Here is a 24,017-nt window from a genome sequence, read left to right as displayed (position 1 = left end):
CCTCAATGTTTGCTGTGAGGTCCGACTGGTGCGGATGGCGTGACATCGAGCGTTCTTGAATTGTGTCACTCTCCGTCGAATTTGATTGACCTTCAATTGCGCCAGCTGGAGAAGCAGGAGGCTGGCTGACCGAGACTTGACTTCCGAGCTGACCAGCTGTAGTGAGATGAACTGTTCCGCTGGTCCACACAGTGAATGTCCCGGTAGGCAAAGTAGGCAAGAGAGCCAGACGGAGTGCGCTTCTCGCTTTCGAAATTGCCAGTTCCACTTGCCATTCCTGCTCCAGTATATCTTCCAGTTCGTCATCGAATCTCTCATCACTTATCAAACCCATGACCTGTGCATCCAGCTTCGCAAGGGCTGCCTTCCCGGCAATCAGGCATCGGAGGTGTGCTTCAATTGCTGCCTTGGCTTTTACCGGTCGAGACAGAAGTACGGCGAGATGTTCGGTGGCATGGGTGACCCCGTCTCGGGTTCCTGCCCGAGTACGCAGTAGGCCGTCGAGTGCTTCGCTTGACATCCGGAGCGCGGTCCGAATCCCGGGTTTCGGCACCAAATGTTGAGAACTATGGCAAACCGTAGTCTGAAGGGTGCAGGATTTAATGGACCGATGGTAGAACGATACAGGACTGAACCGTAGATGCGCGCGTGAACGAGGTCCGATGATCTTCGTCCTTTTTACAACAGTACCATGTCAAAAAAATAGATAATTCATTCCGAAACACACATGGGCGCAGCCATTTTTATGACGTAGATGCGCCCGAACGGGCATTGTGACGTGTACGCGCCTTCGTACTTGTCAGTGGATTTCAGCTACGGCTTCTCGCGGCTTCACGTATCTGTGCTTGAAGATGGCGGACAGCCGGGTTCCACCGTTCCGCGATAAGTAAACAGTGCGGTAGCTGCGAACTCATTCGCGAACCAACCTCTGTGCGATGTTGTGACTGGAATTCGTCGTTTGGGTTTTGTGAGCACGTACAACTTGTATCAAGTCGCGTCTGCGTTAGCCCATTTACAGCACTTGCCCATTGTAGAGACTGACGTTTCCACAGCCGTGTTAGCATGAAAATGCCGACAGCGTTTTATTCCTGCAGGAAAAAATTGTGCTATGTATTTGAGAAACTGCGTACTGCTATGGGACAAGTTTTACGTACGATTTATCAATGTGCAACAGCGTCGACGATGGTATGTAACGACGAGAGACGTAAAACGAAATACAGATCACGTTTTAAACTTTTTGTGGGATTCTGTGCATTTTCCAGAAGCTTTCTTTGAATCACACCCCACGCTGCGTTGTGTGGCACGCTACAAACTACTGCATTTTATGTCTAACATCTGGATATTGTTTGTAATGAGCACCGTCGCACAAAAACATGCACACGAAAGCTCCAGTAGCCATGTGGTTGCACACTATGCAGACGCAAAAGAAGTACCAGAGCACATATTGCCACTTAGAAATGGTGTTTTTAGAAATGTGGTGTCTAAAGAGTTAGGGCGTAGCATAGATCCTAGAAATCAGGTGCACCTTATCCTTCTGTAGAGTGCTCTTTCAATTCACAACTCAGCCCATGGGGTGTAAAAGTGTTAGAGGCAATTATGTGACTTGTCGTCTTGGGTGACATCACTGGCCAGCCTCGGAATTAATTCCGTGCTCAGGAATTATTGTACAAATCACTTTCTATGTAGGACATGATAAGCAATATGTAAGTTGCAACCTTGTCTGCAGCATTCTCGATGGCCTCGTACAGGGGCCGTGTAACTTCAGTTTTGAATTTATAAAAATATAAGTATACAATATGTAATATGAAATTTATATAAAATAAAAAAAAAAACATTTATAAAAAGAATTTATAAAAAATAAATGAAAAATGATTCATGGAAGCAATCCGTTAGCATACCCATTGCGCATGAAGCACAATTATATATGCTTGGACATCATCTAATTAATCTTCTGAACCATATGTGTGGCTGCATACGAAATTTTTTATGCGCATCTCTACCTTCCTATTCCTACATGTGCACACGAATAACAGTGAATATATGTGAAGTGGCAAAAAGCAACGCTAGACTCTACCATCATTGTGCCCCTTTAACTTTTCCGCATTTATGTCTGGTGAACAGGGAATATCTCACTAGAAAAGAAGACATTTGTGCATTGTTTGGCAAGCAAATAAATATATTTATTTACATTTTCCATCAATCAACAATGTTGTGACCTGGTGCAAATATTAATGTCAACAAGGAAAGTACTTACAAATTATTCCTATGTGCTCAAATGCAGATATGACAATTCTGTTTTTGTACCTCAGCACAGTACAGTTTCAAAATTAACAAACAGCACAGCATCAGCAATCTTAAAGTATCTCAAGAGGGGAATCACATAAAGCTCCAATAATAGACTGTGCAAACAAAGCTCCAAAAAACAAAGTACTTCAAGAAAAATCTGAATAATCGGTTGACGTTGTGATATGTAGTACTACTATGCACAGTTCATGAATGGAACATGTTACCTCATTGCATTGCCTCCATGTGAGCACTAGAACAGGCAGCTTTTTAGGTCGCTCTTTTCGTATTTTTCTATTGTCTTTTTTTGTTTTCTGTTCTTGCAATAGCAAGCATGGCCATAGTGAAACACAAGCAGCCAAGGACAGGATGAGACATGTGCAATGCGACTGCTAGCTCTAAACTGATATATTTATTAGCAGACTCTGGAATATACACATATATGCTGCTAAGCAAATGACAATTTAACCAACAGAATAACAGACAAGAAAAAAGGGTTATATATCTTCCCTTCTCCTCATTCTATTTCACAGGCAGCCCTAGTATCATTCTGAGTGTGCCCGTGCGTTCCCTTTGAGATAACGTATCTCGGACAGAAGCAAATCCAACAGCGGACTGCTTACACATGCAACTGTCTTGGATTTCTCTAACCACTTGTTATTTAACCGCTGCCTTGAGCTGTGTGTTCTGTAAATTTAGGCAGCATCCAGAGTCCCTGCATTGTGTTGCCAAGTTTCTCGAGGGCATCAAAAGTCTGTCCTTGGCTGCCTGTGTTTCACTATGGCTCTCAGATACAAACTACCCCATTTCAACACAGTAGAAAACACAGATTTGTAAATAGCATCTGTTGACTGCACTGTACATACCCCCCATATAAAGGATCATAGTGGATACTACATCTCGTGCGATAATGTCAGGAACACAAAAAAGCTAGATTTGAAACCACTCTTACGTCGTATGTAGTAGTAGTATTTGTGTGAAGCTATGCAATTCCTGTCCTCCAAATAATTTAAACCATATGTTTCATCTGCCAGCGTGATGATCCCCTGAAAAGCAATTCACACTTGGCGGGAACTACCGGTTCTGAAACCTATCCCTGACATGTGTAGCCATCAGGGAGAAAACCCAAGGGCTGCGGTGGAAAAGACAAACACACACGGGCTATGTCCTCACTGTGTATCAGCTGCTCTGGCTACTAAGAACACGTTCCAAATTAATATAACATGGCTTGACATGATACGCCGGCAAAAGCTAACCAATAAAATTCGTAGTTAAATGTACAATACGTAAACACTTGCCATAACATGACAGTTTCCTTCCTGCATTCATGCGCTACCATTCAACCCACATAAACAGTGTAGTGAATTTTTTTATAGCACATTACACATTGTTTGACAGAACTTGAACAAGATTATATAGCACATGATATAAGTAGAGTGAACATAACGTGCAGAAAAAATGGCTAGGAAGCAAGCGAGCTGGTGAAGATGATGCATATGTAAAACCCCCGAGACTAGGGAACACAAAGGGACGTGTTTGTGTCTGTCCCTTCGTGTTCCCTAGTCTTGGGGTTTTACATCATGCATAATGTGCAGCTTTCCATTCACGCTTAATGGCCATAGCAGTAATGCATGAAGGCCACTGCTAAGTTGTGTTGAGAAACACCACTTTATGTTTGCCATGTCTAAATGAAACGTACCTGACCTGATCCAAATTAACCGTTCTGAGTCTGGAACACACAAAGAGAAAAACGCAACACACGCCACAACATTAACAGATAGGCAAATGAGCTGTGGCGAGCTCCACCTTGGGACAAAGTCAACAAGTAATTCACCAAAAGTCAATGACCGCCTGAAATGTAACATCTCTGACTGGTAGCAGGACGGTCCACGTTCAATTCCTGGTGCTAGCACTGACTGGCTTTTTCATGAATTATTTGTTGAAGTTTCGATGTACTTGAGGACCATTCGTCAACCATTGTATCCTCATGAGGTGATGAGGGTTTGTCATCCCAAAGAGACTCCCTTTCTGGCATGTGTCCTTATGGATGCTCATCACTGCAGAAAAAAAAAGAAAAAGCATTTAATGACAAGAAATGGATAGGCGTATTTACTGTATAATGATTGTGCACAACAGAAAGAAGACTTTTGCACAAAAGGCTGTACTTCTTGAGGTCTAACATCAAGTCACAAAATTCCAGAATATATGACATGTTGTAAGATAGAGAATAAGTAGAGTTATTGAGTTGTCGAGTTGAGTTGAGGGGGGAGTTTTACCCCCTTTTTATTTTATTATATATCATTGTATAATTATTTTTATGTCTGTACCAACCCTCGCTCTCTACATTACAACATGTTTTATATATTCTGGGATTTTGTAACTTCATGTTAGACATTAACAAGAGCAGCCTTGTGCAAGAAAGTCTCGTCTCATTAAAATTTAGATGCTCTCAACAGTCTTCTTTCTGTTGTGAATCTCTATCGCAATATTCCTGCACATTGCTGTTCTACGTACTATGACTTTGCAGTAAGAGTATGGACTTTGAGTAAAACGACTATACAGCACTGCTCAGGTATTTTTGCCTATCGAACAGTATGTATGTATGTGCACCGGACCCACTAAAAATGTAGTGAATGTGGCATTGCCCACGGTAATGCACCAAGTTGAACACAATTATTGTAGAATCCAGGTATTTTAGCTTACATGTCAAGCCAGTACCACATCCAGTGTGAAGTTGTGACAAATAAATAGTTTCCATTTTTCTTCCATGTTAACATGAATTCTGGGCTATTCTTCAATTAAGATTCACAGATAGTAAAGGCACCTTCCTCAATGGACGTTGATGACACTGAAAATTCTAAAACGTTATCAGCTTCAACAACATCAGCTTCGGTGTGTCAAAGGATTGTATGTCCAACAGTAATCCAGCTAACAGTAACAAAAATGTGCAAAAGACAAATTAACTGAACTAATGTAACGTAGCTTCTATATCAGACAGTGAAGCTTGTAACACCCCATCCACAGGAACCAGTGTCCAGACAGCAAAAGTGCTTGAACTGGGAGATAGCAGCTAATCGGAATGGCGACCTTTGTTTTCCACCCTGAAAGCACAGGTTGTAACTTTGAGGGCAGATTTAAAAGTGGTGTCAAGATGTCTGCATGCGAGTGCACGTGAAAAGTTGAACATAGGTGAATACTCAAATTATAACATCACATTGTTATACCTGTTGGTGGAGGTAGACTGCAACTAACGTGTCAGCAATTTCTTCATGCACCAGATGCAAGCCAGATCATGCTTCATTTCCGCCTTCAGCGTGCACCTGTGATAATTTAGAAGTTAAATTATCAATTCTATTGTGTTGTTAATCGTGGTTATATCAGAGTAAGCGCAGTAGGACAGCTGCACAATCGATTCATTAAGCTTGCTATTTTTTATATCTGAACCTCGACTTACCTTTTTTGCTCACGTTTTTTGCCTTGATCCTCCGTGGCACGTTCAAAATGTTGTGCGTCGGGCACCTCAGATTTTCATCAGACGATTTCGTGCCGAGATTCCAAATTGCCTCTGGAGTCGCTCGTAACCTATGATAACATTCGTGGACGAAATCCTTGCAGTGGAAATTAGCAGGCACCACTGTCAGCCAAGAGCTTCGCACTGCTTGGTTTTTTGGCAGCTTATAATAGATAACACTTGAATGCCCCGATGAATTGTTCTAACAGCGTAGCACCGTCGCATCTTCGACAACTTCGCCGTGGCATATCACGTATCGTATCGCTCCAGCTCATAAAAGGCAAGATCAGAACAAGGAAGTGCACTTTGCAAACGACGCCGTGCCAAAAAAAATATTCACATGCTTTGTTTCCGGCTTAGCAACAACATAACAGCTGTTCGCTTATGTACGATGCACAGAGGACGAAACGAAAGAAGCCAAGCGGCCAAGCCAAGAGTCCATGCCAAGCCAAAGACAGATAAACCGAGAGCAGTGACGTCGGTGCGCCCGTGCGCAGGGTTTGCCGACGGTCTGACGGCCGGGCGTGGGAACTAAAAAAAAACTGTTTTCTAAAAAACTACGAACAGTTAGAGCAAGATATTTCGCACACATATTCAGTGTTCGGTAATGAACACACAGCGCGAGTATTGCTCAGTTCTGCGGCACTTCAAAATCGGCATATCTGACCTTTAAGCGTGTTAAGTAGTGTGTTGCTCAACGGGGCAAAAATACTGACAGAAAGCGCATATGCCTGTCGGAAGTTATCAATATAAAACGTTATCTTAACGGAGTACAAAGGGCCATCAAAAAAAAAAAAAGAAGAAATTCAGGTTAAGACGTGAAGAAGGTGTGTGTGTCATTTTATATCGAATAGCGCGAAAGGTTTTGATGTGTACAATTTAGCAATGATTTTTCAGAACCCCGAACAACCGAGTAGGAGACGACAGCGGGGTAGCAGACAACATGCATTTCGCTGGAGCAATTAGCAAGCGTTATACTTCGAGGTTCAGCGCGAGGTTCCAGGCAGATCACATGCATGCTTGTACACATGCTCTCCACCGCCGTTGCGCACAGTCGCTTTTTCTGGCGTACGTTATACTCAATTTCTGCGATAATGACTCTGTGGTGTGAATTACTTCTGATGGTGCGTTTTAGCGGCCTAACAGTTTTATAGGAAGAAAACAGGGCGTTAAAAATGACTTCAGTGCTACTTTAAACACTAACGTTAATGTTCTTTAAAAACTGGCATAATTTTTCTGGAGCACGAGGAACTTGATATTATAAAAGATTTAAATTTTTCGAATTTGCTCAAATTATGCGTTATTATATTTGACGTGTTGACATACATTTTGAGGTATACATTTCAGAAAATGTATGAAAAATGAAATAACTTCAAATGGAATTACAGTGATATAAGGATCACATCAAGATATTTAGAAAAAAAAAAATAGGCGTCGACGCCTATATATCGTACTCCTTCATATTAGCCGGCATGACGGAAAAGAGCAAGGGAGTCCAACACGGTCGCAAAGTCCCAAATGAACAGCAGGAAGACCTGGAAACTAAACTGGACTCCCTTGAATCATGTGGCATGCGGGCTAATGCGGAGGAATGCGATAAGTGATCCTAAAAATGTCAGTAACCAACGGCTGCCAGTTGACCACAAAATGTCTATTAAGTGACAGTTGAGATGCCACACGGTTATCCTCTGGATGTCCAAAGATGCTACTGGGACTATCCCAGGAATGTCCCATAGATGTCATCCGGATTATAAAAGATGTCTTTGAGACATCTCATTGTCCAAATTCAAACGTCTTATGGACGTTTAGCAGATGTCGATGGTTTGCTGGGTGCTCGCCACTGCAAAGCACCCACTCGACCATATTGCAGAAGGAGCTCAAAGGACCAATGTGCTTTGCGAAACAGTAGTAATAGGTCATGCCGAGACTCAAACAATGAGAGTTAGCAACCTGGACCCCTAGGCCCTGCCCTAAGCTCTACGCGTATTTTTCCCCGCGCGGCGCGTATGTGGAGGGTTGTCCACGTGCTTATCGGCGGGGGGAGGGCTGCGTGCGCGCTTACCCTCTCACATTTTTCAACCTGGGTCGACCTCTTTCGACATTTTTGAGCCTTGGCCGACTTGGGTCGCGTATTTTTTACCGCACCCGGCGGGCGGCGTTCGGGTGGAGGCGCTTACCGGTGGATTGCGCGTGGCCGGAGGGCTGCGTGCGCGCTTACCAGCTTACATTTTTCAGCCTGGGTCGACTTCTTTCGTCATTTTTCTATCTGTGCCGACTTCAGTCATTTTTTTTTTCAGCTACAACAGGTGTGCAGTAGTCTGTTTACATGCAAAGGATAGCCATACACAAAACTACAAGTGAAAATATATTTATTAAAGTCATTAGTGTCAGAAATTATGTTATGGCTCTGCGTGAATGGGAAAAACTTAGCCAAAAATTCTGAAGCAGAAGAAACACAATACACATAAGAAAGAATATACTTATTACAGGTACGATACAATAGCACTGAATAGGTATCACAGATCAAACACAATATTTTTTTTATTAAATGTAATCGTACACACAAGCTTTCAATGAATCAGAATTAAAATGCAGTAGCACATTTAATCAAAGAAGATGTTCTTAATCATTACGATTACAATCAAAATTACAAGTTTTATTATAAAAAGTCTGAGATGTGAGAACCTGATAGATGTAAGTAATTTCGATCACAATATGGAAGCTAAGTTTAATATTCTAATATGACACAAATTTAATTAACCAATTTATATGGAAGTAAATAGCGCAGACATAAGGCAATAATTCGAATCAACATGATCAACACATAGCATTAATATAGAACCAATAATCCAATATGTAGGGAAATAATAGCTACATCATATCAAAACGAGAAACGATCACCACATTTAATCAAAGAAGATATTCTTAATCAATATGATTATAAACAAAATTATAAGTTGTGTTATAAAAAGTCTAATATTCTTATACGGGAGAACCATCAGTGCAATAGCGGGAAGTTCTGATAGTTGTATGTAATTAACTGTGAACAGCAGAGACCCTGGAAGACTATGGGACACGAACACAAGAGGAAATAAAATCTATACCACTACAAATAAGTTATTCTTAATCAAAACGACATAGTAATCTATCATTCAGAAAATCAGAAGAAAAAATCAAACTCATCAGAAAATAGACATGTTAAAAATGAACTTCACCACATAGCACGCTCCTAGCCAACAAATAGAACTAATGATATCTGCCCTGATTTGTTGAAGACGGGTGCCAAGTTGTATGGAAGATCACGGAACATGAACGACAAAGAATGACACGAACACAAGAGGAAATAAAATCTATACCACTACAAAGAAGATATTCCTAATCAAAACAACAGAGTAATCTATCATTCAGAAAATCAGAAGAAACAATCAAACTCATCAGAAAATAGATATGTTAAAAATGAACTTCACCACATAGCACGCTCCTAGCCAACAAATAGAACTAATGATATCTGCCCTGATTTGTTGAAGACGGGTGCCAATAGTTGTATGGAAGATCACGGAACATGAACGACAAAGAATGACACGAACACAAGAGGAAATAAAATCTATACCACTACAAAGAAGATATTCCTAATCAAAACAACAGAGTAATCTATCATTCAGAAAATCAGAAGAAACAATCAAACTCATCAGAAAATAGATATGTTAAAAATGAACTTCACCACATAGCACGCTCCTAGCCAACAAATAGAACTAATGATATCTGCCCTGATTTGTTGAAGACGGGTGCCAATAGTTGTATGGAAGATCACGGAACATGAACGACAAAGAATGACACGAACACAAGAGGAAATAAAATCTATACCACTACAAAGAAGATATTCCTAATCAAAACAACAGAGTAATCTATCATTCAGAAAATCAGAAGAAACAATCAAACTCATCAGAAAATAGATATGTTAAAAACGAACTTCACCACATAGCACGCTCCTAGCCAACAAATAGAACTAATGATATCTGCCCTGATTTGTTGAAGACGGGTGCCAATAGTTGTATGGAAGACCACGGAACATGAAATCAAAGAATGACACGAACACAAGAGGAAATAAAATCTATACCACTACAAAGAAGATATTCCTAATCAAAACAACAGAGTAATCTATCATTCAGAAAATCAGAAGAAACAATCAAACTCATCAGAAAATAGATATGTTAAAAATGAACTTCACCACATAGCACGCTCCTAGCCAACAAACAGAAATAATGATATCTGCCCTGATTTGTTGAAGACGGGTGCCAATAGTTGTATGGAAGACCACGGAACATGAAAGACAAAGAATGACACGAACACAAGAGGAAATAAAATCTATACCACTACAAAGAAGATATTCCTAATCAAAACAACAGAGTAATCTATCATTCAGAAAATCAGAAGAAACAATCAAACTCATCAGAAAATAGATATGTTAAAAATGAACTTCACCACATAGCACGCTCCTAGCCAACAAACAGAAATAATGATATCTGCCCTGATTTGTTGAAGACGGGTGCCAATAGTTGTATGGAAGACCACGGAACATGAACGACAAAGAATGACACGAACACAAGAGGAAATAAAATCTATACCACTACAAAGAAGATATTCCTAATCAAAACAACAGAGTAATCTATAATTCAGAAAATCAGAAGAAACAATCAAACTCATCAGAAAATAGATATGTTAAAAATGAACTTCACCACATAGCACGCTCCTAGCCAACAAACAGAAATAATGATATCTGCCCTGATTTGTTGAAGACGGGTGCCAATAGTTGTATGGAAGACCACGGAACATGAACGACAAAGAATGACACGAACACAAGAGGAAATAAAATCTATACCACTACAAAGAAGATATTCCTAATCAAAACAACAGAGTAATCTATAATTCAGAAAATCAGAAGAAACAATCAAACTCATCAGAAAATAGATATGTTAAAAATGAACTTCACCACATAGCACGCTCCTAGCCAACAAACAGAAATAATGATATCTGCCCTGATTTGTTGAAGACGGGTGCCAATAGTTGTATGGAAGACCACGGAACATGAAAGACAAAGAATGACACGAACAAAAGAGGAAATAAAATCTATACCACTACAAAGAAGATATTCCTAATCAAAACAACAGAGTAATCTATCATTCAGAAAATCAGAAGAAACAATTAAACTCATCAGAAAATAGATATGTAAAAAATGAACTTCACCACATAGCACGCTCCTAGCCAACAAACAGAAATAATGATATCTGCCCTGATTTGTTGAAGACGGGTGCCAATAGTTGTATGGAAGACCACGGAACATGAACGACAAAGAATGACACGAACACAAGAGGAAATGAAATCTATACCACTACAAAGAAGATATTCCTAATCAAAACAACAGAGTAATCTATCATTCAGAAAATCAGAAGAAACAATCAAACTCATCAGAAAATAGATATGTTAAAAATGAACTTCACCACATAGCACGCTCCTAGCCAACAAACAGAAATAATGATATCTGCCCTGATTTGTTGAAGACGGGTGCCAATAGTTGTATGGAAGACCACGGAACACGAACAACAAAGAATGACACGAACACAAGAGGAAATAAAATCTATACCACTACAAAGAAGATATTCCTAATCAAAACAACAGAGTAATCTATCATTCAGAAAATCAGAAGAAACAATCAAACTCATCAGAAAATAGATATGTTAAAAACGAACTTCACCACATAGCACGCTCCTAGCCAACAAATAGAACTAATGATATCTGCCCTGATTTGTTGAAGACGGGTGCCAATAGTTGTATGGAAGACCACGGAACATGAAATCAAAGAATGACACGAACACAAGAGGAAATAAAATCTATACCACTACAAAGAAGATATTCCTAATCAAAACAACAAAGTAATCTATCATTCAGAAAATCAGAAGAAAAACCAAACTCATCAGACAATAGACATGTTAAAAATTAACTTCACTACATAGCACTCTCCTAGTCAACAACCAGATCTAATGATATCTGCCCTGATTTGTTGAAGACGGGTGCCAATAGTTGTGTGGAAGACCACGGAACATGAACGACAAAGAATGACACGAACACAAGAGGAAATAAAATCTATACCACTACAAAGAAGATATTCCTAATCAAAACAACAAAGTAATCTATCATTCAGAAAATCAGAAGAAAAACCAAACTCATCAGACAATAGACATGTTAAAAATTAACTTCACTACATAGCACTCTCCTAGTCAACAACCAGATCTAATGATATCTGCCCTTATTTCAATTGTATGCTTGTTTACTCCGATAAATTACAATTCTATTCCGAACTCTGAAGATTTCGTTTGTTGTCTTGATTCATGAATTCCGAAGACATCAAGTAGTTTATTCTGATTATTGGGCGCTTGAATCCAGTGTTGATTAACGCAGGTGATATGTTGTCGCCGTGTTTGTATTGCTTCAACAACTTGCACTTTGTCGCGATGAACTTACACAGTCTCTTATTGATGTTTCCTTTCTTTGTATGAAGATTCTTGAACGGCGTACAAGAGAGTATTAGATGAAAATCGTCCGGTGGTCCACCGCAATTGATATGTTTGTTGTGTTTAAATAAATGAAGATACATCAGACCTTGCACGACAATATTGACCTTCTGTTCATTCGACATCACTGACTGGTAGAATAAAATAATTGCGTTGCCGTGGTAGTGGAACATATCACGTGATAAGATTTTATGTACTTTCCATCTCAGATATGTGTAATTTCAACAAATCCGTAATGAACCGTGCGATATAGACCGCTTGTATATGATAATTTGATCTGACTGCTTTCTTGATGAACGCAATGCCCATTGCAATGATTACAATTACATCTGGTCTAGTGTATTTCAATTCTTCGTTAGCAAATCTCAAAAACTCCGCCATCAATCCCAGTGGCCCTTCCGACGTTGATGTGTAGATATTTTTGTAAGTATTGTAGATTCGGCATATAAATTCTTGCATCTTCAGTTCTGTAGTTTGTACCATATCTTCGAATACGACCATGTCTAGGACGTATTGAAATGCAGCGATAATGGAATCGTTTCGCGGCTCTTCCTTTTTGAAGCAGTGTTTTATCACATCTTCCCATGACTTATGGTAGCCAGTACAAAATCTGTCCATCTTTTCAATGTAAAACAATTGCCTCTTCTGTTTTCAAGTGCGCGTCTACACTTCATTAAAAGCATATCTATGCTCATTTTATTGATTAAAATTTTTAGAATGTTATTAATATCCACATGCCATGGAAATTGATTTACAAAAAGATGTGATGAGTAAGAAAAAATGTGCGCTTTCAATTATGTTATGTTCAAGGCCATACTAGAGGCCGTCCCTCCCTAACTTGATGTTGTTGTTGGGGGTCGGCGGGTTTCATCACACTTTATCGCTTGAATCCACTAGTTGATCATGTTTATTCATTGAAAATGACAAGTTTCTGTACAGATTCTACGGTGTATTCACGCTGCTTGCTTAGAAATGATTTGTCTGAATTAATTATTGTTTTTTTTTTTTTTTCAGGTTCGACTGATATTCTATGAGTTGGACATTATGTATGCATGATGTATTAATTGTGTCGTATTTGTTTCAATTGTTCACTCGACTGAGATAAGTAAAAATAATCTCCGAGTTGGGAATGCCTCATATTTCTGAGTTGTGTTTCACATTTGATTTTCCTGTGTGGTTCATCTATATATAACTTTCTGTTTCAAGATATTACAAAAATTGGTGTAATTAAATTTGTTTCTCGTTTTTTGATAGAGTATTGTTGCTACCAATTAATAACTTGGACTTTCTCTACATGTTCAATAACAATACCGCATCTGTACAAACTTCAAGTTTCAAGATTTTCATTTCAAGGAAAGGATAGGAAAAGATAGTGATCCCCGCGAATAATATCGACATATATTTGCGCTGCACAATAAAATATATCGCCTTTGAACTATCTTATCTGAGCTCTAGAGCGCCCCGTTTGCTGGACGAAGTAATATAGCCCCTAACCCTTTGAGTGATAAAGCATGCGCGGTGCTATGGTCATATAGATAGAGACATAAAGTCTCCCGGCTTTGAGGAAAATAGTGAAAACCGAGATGAAAACAGTGCATATTTTCTACGTCTTGGATACCTCCATCAAGGTTCGTAGTGTTTGTTAGAATGAAAATTGTATATTGGTCGACTTTATGATGGTTCAATGATAGATTATTTTCCTCTGTTGTTGTTTACGTGTCGTAGCGTGTTCCTCTGTTCTTCAGCGTTAAGTCTGTGCTATAGTGTAATATTTCGCCTTTTGATAGATTGATTAGCTATTATTTCTCTATGTGTTGGATGGTGCGCAGGTTTGGCTGTCTATTAATTGCGGCTGTTGATTGTGTTGTTTCTCGTTATTTCCTTACGTCTATGATGTTCACTTAATAAGAAATGGATTAATTAAAAGTATGAAACTTAGATTCCCTTTTGCGCTCGCACGCTACTGCAATGATGGTTCTCACGTATAGGAATATCATACTTTTTATAATACAACTTGTAATTTGATTGTCATCATATTGATTAAGAATATCTTCTTTGCAGTGGTATAGATTTTATTTCCCCTTGTGTTCTTGTCGTTCGTGTTCCGTGGTCTTCCATACATCTCCCGGCACCCGTCTTCAACAAATCAGAGCAGATATCATTAGATCTGGTTGTTGGCTAGGAGCGTGCTATGTGGTGAAGTTCATTTTTAACATGTATATTGTCTGATGAGTTTGATTTTTTCATCTGATTTTCTGAATGGTAGGTTACTCTGTTGTTTTGATTCGGAATATCTTCTTTGTAGTGGTATAGATTTTATTTCCTCTTGTGTTCGTGTCCTTCTTTGTCGTTCGTGTTCCGTGGTCTTCCATACAACTTGGCACCCGTCTTCAACAAATCAGGGCAGATATCATTAGATCTGGTTGTTGGCTAGGAGCGTGCTATGTGGTGAAGTTCATTTTTAACATGTATATTGTCTGATGAGTTTGATTTTTTCATCTGATTTTCTGAATGGTAGGTTACTCTGTTGTTTTGATTAGGAATATCTTCTTTGTAGCGGTATAGATTTTATTTCCTCTTGTGTTCGTGTCCTTCTTTGTCGTTCGTGTTCCGTGGTCTTCCATACAGCTTAGCACCCGTCTTCAACAAATCAGAGCAGATATCATTAGATCTGGTTGTTGGCTAGGAGCGTGCTATGTGTTGAAGTTCATTTTTAACATGTATATTGTCTGATGAGTTTGATTTTTTCATCTGATTTTCTGAATGGTAGGTTACTCTGTTGTTTTGATTCGGAATATCTTCTTTGTAGTGGTATAGATTTTATTTCCTCTTGTGTTCGTGTCCTTCTTTGTCGTTCGTGTTCCGTGGTCTTCCATACAACTTGGCACCCGTCTTCAACAAATCAGGGCAGATATCATTAGATCTGGTTGTTGGCTAGGAGCGTGCTATGTGGTGAAGTTCATTTTTAACATGTATATTGTCTGATGAGTTTGATTTTTTCATCTGATTTTCTGAATGGTAGGTTACTCTGTTGTTTTGATTAGGAATATCTTCTTTGTAGCGGTATAGATTTTATTTCCTCTTGTGTTCGTGTCCTTCTTTGTCGTTCGTGTTCCGTGGTCTTCCATACAACTTGGCACCCGTCTTCAACAAATCAGGGCAGATATCATTAGTTCTGTTTGTTGGCTAGGAGCGTGCTATGTGGTGAAGTTCATTTTTAATATATCTATTTTCTGATGAGTTTGATTTTTTTCTTCTGATTTTCTGAATGATAGATTTCTATGTTGTTTTGATTAAGAATAACTTATTTGTAGTGGTATAGATTTTGTTTCCTCTTGTGTTCGTGTCCCATAGTCTTCCAGGGTCTCTTCTGTTCACAGTTAATTACATACAACTATCAGAATTTCCCGCTATTGCACTGATGGTTCTCACGTATAGGAATATTAGACTTTTTATAACACAACTTATAATTTTGTTTATAATCATATTGATTAAGAATATCTTCTTTGATTAAATGTGGTGATCGTTTCTCGTTTTGATATGGTGCAGCTGTTATTTCCCTACATGTTGGATGATTGGTTCTATATTAATGCTATGTGTTGATCATGTTGATTCGAATTATTGCGTTATGTCTGCGCTATTCACTTCAATAGAAATTGATTAATTAAATTTGTGTCATATTGGAATATTAAACTTAGCTTCCATATTGTGATCGAAATTACTTACATCTACCAGGTTCTCACATCTCAGACTTTTTATAATAAAACTTGTAATTTTGATTGTAATCGTAATGATTCAGAACATCTGATTCATTCAAAACTTGTGTGTACGATTACATTTAATAAAAACATATTGTGTTTGATCTGTGATACCTATTCAGTGCTATTGTATCGTACCTGTAATAAGTATATTCTTTCTTATGTGTATTGCGTTTCTTCTGCTTCAGATTTTTGGCTAAGTTTTTCCCATTCCCGCAGAGCCATAACATAATTTCTGACACTAATGACTTTAATAAATATATTTTCACTTGTACTTTTGTGTATGGCTATCCTTTGCATGTAAACAGCCCACTGCAGACCTGTTGTAGCTGAAAAAAAAAATGATTGAAGTCGGCACAGATTGAAAAATGACGAAAGAAGTCGACCCAGGCTGAAAAATGTAAGCTGGTAAGCGCGCACGCAGCCCTCCCCCCACCGATAAGCAAGTTGACAACCCTCCACACACGCGCCGCGCGGGGAAAAATACGCGCAGGGCTCAGGGCAGGGCCCAAGGGGCCAGGTTGCTAACTCATGAGAGTTTGACCGCCGTATTCTTGAACAAACCTCGACTCGACGCTCCGCCTCGACTCCAACGAGTGGAGGAAAGTGGCGCTGCTCCACTCGAAGAGCCCATGCGTTTCATGAACCCGCTTCGGGGATTCCTCCACCAAGGCGCTCCTCGAGAAACCGTCCTCGAATAAAGCTGTAGCCTCGTCCCCAGCCGTCTTTCGGGACCACTCGAAAATGTAAATTATCGTGCTTAAAACACACTTATGACATGAAAAATAAATAATTATTTACTTTATTTCCACCAACGTGCATTACAAATACAAACACAAAGGTCTGCCAGTGTTTGAAGAAGGGTACAGGTGTTTCGAACAGGGAAACAGACTGATAGGTTTCCTAGTTTTCTGGTCTGGCAATTACAACCACAACGGCAGCAGCTAGCTTATTAGCATGGTCCCCTCGTATCAAATAATATCAAAGATGATGTCACTGCTTGTCACTCTTCCTTTATGTTACAATATGTGGCGCGAATGACTGTTTGTTTGCGGATGGGTAGTTTACCCAACGCCTTGAGGGTAGCTATAAACAATCAAACAAACAAAACAGATTTTACAACAACATCCCTAGCAAAGAATCGGGGAGACCATTCTTGGGGAGTCACCGCGAGCATGTCGTGCGAACTTTTATGGCCCTCAATCGCGCTCTGCCTAAACGGTGGAGCCTGTTATCCCACCCAACAAACGGAATTCGTATTATTAAAACAACAACTGCAAAAAAAAAAAAAAACGAGAGAGAGAAAAAAAACATGAATGGAAGATTTGTTGAGCCGTTTCAGTGATAGCTGGAGCAGGGGTTGGGCCAGCTTGATACAGTATAAAGATTACAGAAAAACATTGAGGAGGCAGATCAGATGTTTATTTTTTTTAGATGTCCAGTCAATGCACTGTTTCTTTTTTTTTTTTTGCACCACTTTTGGCGCCAAAACATCCTTCAAACACACCTTCTTTGTGTTAAATAGCGCGACAGAAGGAAGATTTATTACACCTTGTCTTGAAAAGTGTGCTTGCGAGAAGGTGTGGGATTTTTTTCCACAATGAGGCGCACCGTCGTTTCTGACATATTCACAATGTCTCCCGTGGCAGTTCGAAAAGTCCTAACGCCATAAAATCACATGTCGACGGGCAGCTGTAGCACAGGAGGTAGAGGCAGCCCACGATTGCACACATTTTCCTCCACTGGCAATGTATCCAAAAGGCTTCGCACGGTTTTCTTCATGAAGCGGTACCGTATATACCATATGAGGAACTCGTGATCATCAAAATGGTCAAAAGGAGTTTGATGGACCCTTATTGAACGTTGTCGCTGAGTGGTAATTTTGTCAGCACCCAGTTCAAGGCCATCGTGACACAAAACGCAGTCGATGGACGCAGCGAACGACGTGTCTTCCGCCATGACACCAGCCAAACTCGAGTTGAGGAGCGTTCTCGAGGTAGCACCGATGCTACCTCGAGATTTTCGAAGAGTGCACGGAGGAATTCCTCCACTCGAGGAGCGTTTCGAGTCAAGGTCGATTTATGAAGCGCAAAACCGGCCTCGAGGAGCAGCTGGAGTCGAGTTTCGAGTCGAAGCTCGTTCAAGAATACGGCGGTGAGTCTCGGCATGACCTATTACTACTCGCAACACTCCCTGTTTATGTTTAGCCTCTTTTTTGCGTTGTAAAGGTTTAGGGAGGAGAATTGACAGATGAGCACCGTTGAATAAACCTCAGTTGCATGTCTGTACCTGTTATGTGTCTCTCAATGGCTCGGTCCTGTTTACGGACATGCAAGGTGTTTTATAAATATCCTCTGTCTGCACAATAAAAAAATGACTGCTATTATTCGAGGCCTCCTTCTCGGATACAATCCCTGGGAGGACTGCCACAACCTAGATATATTTATAGCTTATGAACCTTACTTGCCCCGCTTTCTCCGCCTGTACCGTAGCATATCAGTAAGAGCTATTGCGGCTCGAAACACTAGTGATGCGGACCACTAATGCAGACCACTAGTGATTTTTTTAGATACGTGAATCAGAACTGATTACTAACTCCTAAAAATAACTATGAATCTCTCGCGTGTTGAGTGAGGCCAGGAGACAAAAGGCGTCAAGTCGGATCGCTATTTTATTGACCGTTCTGGCCGGTCGCTCGAGTGGAAGAAGAAAACTAGCTCGCATCTCGCGAGCGCGAGGTCCCTGCTGGAAATAAAGGGCATGATCTCAATGAATTCTCCCGCAGTTCCAATGAGATTCAATGTGAAATCAGATGACCAATTCATTCAATGTGCATAAGAGGAGTATTTCTCATTGAGGGAATTGGGAGTTTTGCAGGGAAGCGGCCTTCGCGACAACGTGTTCCACCATGTTGTGTGGCGAAGGCTGCGCACAGGGAATAAAGAACCAATTCAAGGAATTGGTCTAATGGGTATCAATGAGAAACGCTGACTTCCAATCGATTTGATGAGATACTCCACCAATACAAGGAATGCGAAGCCAATTGAATGAATTGGCCCAATTTGAACGAATGAGACACGATCATTCCCAACTGAAGGAATGAGATGCTACCTTTTCGGCGCCGTAGCACCTTTCCCCATCCGCGCTCCGAAATAGTTCGCGTGATTTCAAATGTTTTTGAATATTCCCTCAAAGGTACAGGATCCGTGGTATAACCTACTGTTGCGCCTAACGCTTGAAGCTATTGTGTTGCAATTTATGCAATATTGCACTGCACAGTAGTGGAAGCGTCCATCAGTCGCCAGCGGAATAGTCAGTCTCTTATGAATCGTCCAAGTGTGAGGATGGCGGTCGCGCATCTGCATCAATTCGCCCTTTATCTTTGTGATTTTTTTTCCGTTTTAAGGTACGTAGTTGACGTGTAAGGCGTTCCTGTTCTTTGTATGCCCTTACCCCTGCAGGCATTATGAGCGCTGACGGAAAGATAGCAAGATGAAGTGGAGTGTTTTAGTGACTGTTACCAACCGCGCTGTGTGAAAAGGTATGTAATATGCCTTGTTGCCTTCTGACATTATAGCGACGTCATTTGAAACGGTATTTGAAATATTATATGAAGTGTATCTGAAATGGTATTTCGTGCAGGTTGAGCCTGTACGAGGCGGCAGGCAAGGGAGTCTTTGTCGCGATGTGGCTATCACCACGACGTGGGAACACAGTCTCGCCTAAGTTGGAGATGCGTGAATTTTCGCTCAAGAATGGCAGGCTAGACCGTAAATCGTGAGGCGGCAGGTGTACAAGACAGTGAAGAACATGGTCGTCGAAGAACTCAGTGTTTTAAGAATTTTTTCCACCTGGCGTTGTGCGCTGTTCGTTGTTTGGACGTTGCGAGAACGAGCCTTCATGGATTACGGTGGTGTGTGTCGGTGATGAACGGTACGCCTTCAAAGACACGTAAGTGCTGAATTGAGTATTTGTTCCTGCTATTTATTGTTTCGTGTGGTTTCTCAGTTCCATGAATACTCACACATGTACAAGTCATTTGAAATAACTTTTCGTTTTTGTGTCTTGCTATTTGTCATATTTTCACATCTACTGTATTGTTATGTGAACAATAAATTTTCACGAAGAAACCACACAGAGTGTATTTCTTTTTGCAGCCACAACTTCTTTGATTCTTCAACGTAACTTTCATTAGGAGCAACGGTTTTGAATGTTACTACTCATAAAAAAAGTGCATTGGCAGGGAGAATATCAGGCTGACTTCAGTGGGAAATTCCTTAGTGCAGCACATTGGCTCAATGGGACGCAAGACTGACCTCGAATGAGTTTGCATGGGTGCTATTCAATGTGTCTCGAATTGGGCCCCATTGATTTCTACAGAGAATTTTCATTGAGACCAATTAAAACACCAGTTGTGTCCAATATAATATTTGTTCCAAATCATCTATTGGGAATTGGAATTTCAGGTTTTTTTTAATGGTGTTTGTCTGAAAGACGTCCAATTGAATTCAATGAGTTTTTCGGGAAATCTTCAATGGGACCATTTCTAGCAGGGGTGTCAGGGCAGAAAAACCGCCGTATTCTTGAACGAGCCTCGACTCGAAACTCGACTCGAGCTGCTCCTCGAGGCCGGTTTTGCGCTTCATAAATCGACCTTGACTCGAAACGCTTCTCGAGTGGAGGAATTCCTCCGTGCATTCCTCGAAAATCTCGAGGTAGCATCGGTGCTACCTCGAGGAGGCTCCTCAACTCGAGTTTGGCTGGTGTCATGGCGGAAGACATGTCGTTCGCTGCGTCCATCGACTGCATTTTGTGCCACGATGGCCTTTAACTGGGTGCTGACAACATTACCACTGAGCGACACGCTCAATAAGGGGCCATCAAACTCCTTTTGACCATTTTGATGATCACGAGTTCCTCATATGGTATACGGTACCGCTTCATGAAGAAAACCGTACGAAGCCTTTTGGATACATTGCCAGTGGAGGAAAATGTGTGCAATCGTGGGCTGCCTCTACCTCCTGTGCTACAGCTGCCCGTCGACATGTGATTTTATGGCGTTAGGACTTTTCGAACTGCCACGGGAGACATTGTGAATGTGTCAGAAAGGACGGTGTGCCGCGTTGTGGAAAAAATCCCACACCTTCTTGCAAGCACACTTTTCGAGACAAGGTGCAATAAATTTTCCTTCTGTTGCGCTATTTAGCACAAAAATGTGTGTTTGAAGGATGTTTTCACGCAATAAGTGGTGCAAAAAAAGAAACAGTGCATTGACTGGACATCTAAAAAAAATAAACATCTGATCTGCCTCCTCAACGTTTTCCGTAATCTTTATACTGTATCAAGCAGGCCCAACCCCTGCTCCAGCTATCACCGAAACGGCTCAACAAATCTTCCATTCATGTTTTTTTCTCTCTCGTTTTTTTCTTTTTTTTTTTTTGCAGTTGTTGTTCCAATAGTACGAATTCCGTTTGTTGGGTGGGATAACAGGCTCCACCGTTTAGGCAGAGCGCGATTGAGGGCCATAAAAGTTCGTACGACATGCTCGCGGTGACTCCCCAAGAATGGTCTCCCCGATTCTTTGCTCGGGATGTTGTTGTAAAATCTGTCTTGTTTGTTTGATTGTTTATAGCTACCCTCAAGGCGTTGGGTCAACGTACCCATCCGCTAACAAACAGTCATTCACGCCACATATTGTAAGAGTGACAAGCAGTGACATCTTTCATATTATTTGATACGAGGTGACCATTAAGCTAGCTGCTGCCGTTGTGGTTGTAATTGCCAGACCAGAAAACTAGGAAACCTATCAGTCTGTTTCCCTGTTCGAAACACCTGCACCCTTCTTCAAACACTTGCAGACCTTTGTGTTTGTATTTGTAATGCACGTTGGTCGAAATAAAGTAAAGAATTGCATTTATTTTTCATGCCATAAGTGTGTTTTAAGCACGATAATTAACATTTTCGAGTGGTCCCGAAAGACGGCTGGGGACGAGACTACAGCCTTATTCGAGGACGGTTTCTCGAGGAGCGCCTTGGCGGAGGAATCCCCGAAGCGGGTTCATGAAACGCATGGGCTCTTCGAGTGGAGCAGCGCCACTTTCCTCCACTCGTTGGAGTCGAGGCGGAGCGTCGAGTCGAGGCTTGTTCAAGAATACGGCGGAAAGGGTCATGTGGCCAAGGCGATGGTGGTGCAGCTAGTGCTGCTACATCATCCTCCCTCCCCTGGAGAAAGATGATGCTGAAGCTGCAGGCTGGACAGTGCGGCGCAGGTCCCACGATACGTGCTTGCTTGAAGCTGGGCGCAGTGGGAAAGATATCGAGATGCGGCTGAGGAGGCGGCTCGATCGTCATGCTGTGCGTCAGGCTCGTTCGAAGAGTCGGAAGAAACTTCCAGCTGGGTGAAATGCGCCAGAGATGAAGGGTCTAGGTAGGCGGGCTGCAGCCTATCGATGGAAATGTTGTCCTCGCGGCCATTAAGCTGTACACGGTAGAACAATTGGCGTATCGGTGGAGAACTTGAAAGGGGCCGTCGAAATGAGGCTGAAGAGGCTTACGACGGCATCCCGGCGAATAAAAACATGTGTACAGCTTTCAAGCTCTGGGCTGATGAAGGGATGGCTACGAAGGCTTCGTCGGGTTCGGGAAGGGCAGAGCTGGGACATTGTCAAACGGAGTTGGTGAAGGAATGACGATGGCTCGGCTCCTTCGGGGCGCACAGGATGGAAGAATTCTGACGACAAACGCAGTGACGTTCCGTAGACGAGTTCTGCGCTGGAGGCGCCGATGTCTTGCTTGAGGGCCGTCCGAATACCGAGCAACACTGTAGGAAGAGCGGCTAACCACTGGGTACGCTCACGCGCGCAGGAGAGGGAGGCCTTAAGGTGACGGTGAAAACACTCAACGAGCCCGTTTGCTTGGGGGTGGTATGAGGTGCGTCCGGTTCGAGGTGAGTCGGCGTGATCGTACGTAATATTTGTTAACTGTACATCAAAATGATATACCTGATCAGAAAAACATTGAATGCACATTTTACCCGCACTGAAAGCTAATTTAACTCAATTTCGGTACCTCCATCACAGGTGTCCAAGTGCTCGTGACAGTTTATGTTGCGTCGTGTACCTGCAAAGCGGGAATTGTGGGAAAATGTAAGCACGCGGCAGCAGTCTGCTGCTACCTGAACAAGGAAGAAGACGCCACATGTACGGGCAACAACAAAAGAGGGGCAAGCCAAGCTCAAAGCCGGAGGCGTGACATGACAAAGGGTATCGCCGACTTATTTCCGAGTACGTATGTATAATGTGGACAATGTGCTTTCCTTTAGGCAGGAGCTCGGGTGCAGACCTTTCATATTGTATTTTTAGAGCTGATGAGGCTACAGTCATCTCTGCTGCATCGTTGATCATTTGCCAATGATCTTTCTCTACTGAATGCTGCTGCTGTACCCTGCTGCATCGTTGATCGTTGGCTATTCTGTTATTCTTCAGCATTTTATATGTTTCATCAACCAGTATTGTACCGTGTACCTAGTACGTTGCCTCAAAACAATGCTTTATTGCTCTTGGTAATAAACAGCTTGCATCTGATATATTTCTCCTTGTTTGTGTAATGTAGGTATATCAACCAAATGTCTCCCGCTGCAAAAAGAAAACCGCCTGGTGACCGCCGCATTCACGCGTACCCAGACATAGTTTGTCCGCTCGCTGAGGTCCTTGAGTCTGAACAGAGGGGAGCCTTACAGTGGGACTGTAAAGAGGTTCTGAACGGCATTTTCGACAATGTAGTAACGGGAGAGCAAACGGAGAATCTATTTATCTCCTAAAAGTCATGAGAGGGACACGCACGGTGTTCCATTATAGCATTCCAACAAAAATGCCAGGGGGTAGCTTCATAGCGGGT

At 41.4% G+C, this 24,017-nt stretch overlaps 2 long non-coding RNA genes across 2 annotated transcripts; one reads left to right on the top strand and one right to left on the bottom strand.

The window, feature by feature from the left end:
- Positions 1-2,673: 2,673 nt before the first annotated feature.
- LOC135373095 (uncharacterized) lies at positions 2,674-6,264 on the bottom strand. Its single transcript, XR_010416277.1, has 3 exons — positions 5,738-6,264; positions 5,508-5,603; positions 2,674-5,384 (listed from the first exon to the last, which is right to left on the bottom strand). It is a non-coding gene; the product is annotated as an uncharacterized LOC135373095 (long non-coding RNA).
- A 16,046-nt stretch (positions 6,265-22,310) lies between these two features.
- On the top strand, positions 22,311-23,704 carry LOC135373091 (uncharacterized). The gene is made up of 2 exons (XR_010416274.1): positions 22,311-23,067; positions 23,201-23,704. It is a non-coding gene; the product is annotated as an uncharacterized LOC135373091 (long non-coding RNA).
- Positions 23,705-24,017: the final 313 nt, after the last annotated feature.

Source organism: Ornithodoros turicata, unplaced genomic scaffold, assembly GCF_037126465.1.
Source record: "Ornithodoros turicata isolate Travis unplaced genomic scaffold, ASM3712646v1 Chromosome21, whole genome shotgun sequence".
Lineage (NCBI taxonomy): Eukaryota > Metazoa > Arthropoda > Arachnida > Ixodida > Argasidae > Ornithodoros > Ornithodoros turicata.
Note: the sequence above shows the minus strand (reverse complement) of the source record. Positions and strands in the feature narration are given on the sequence as shown.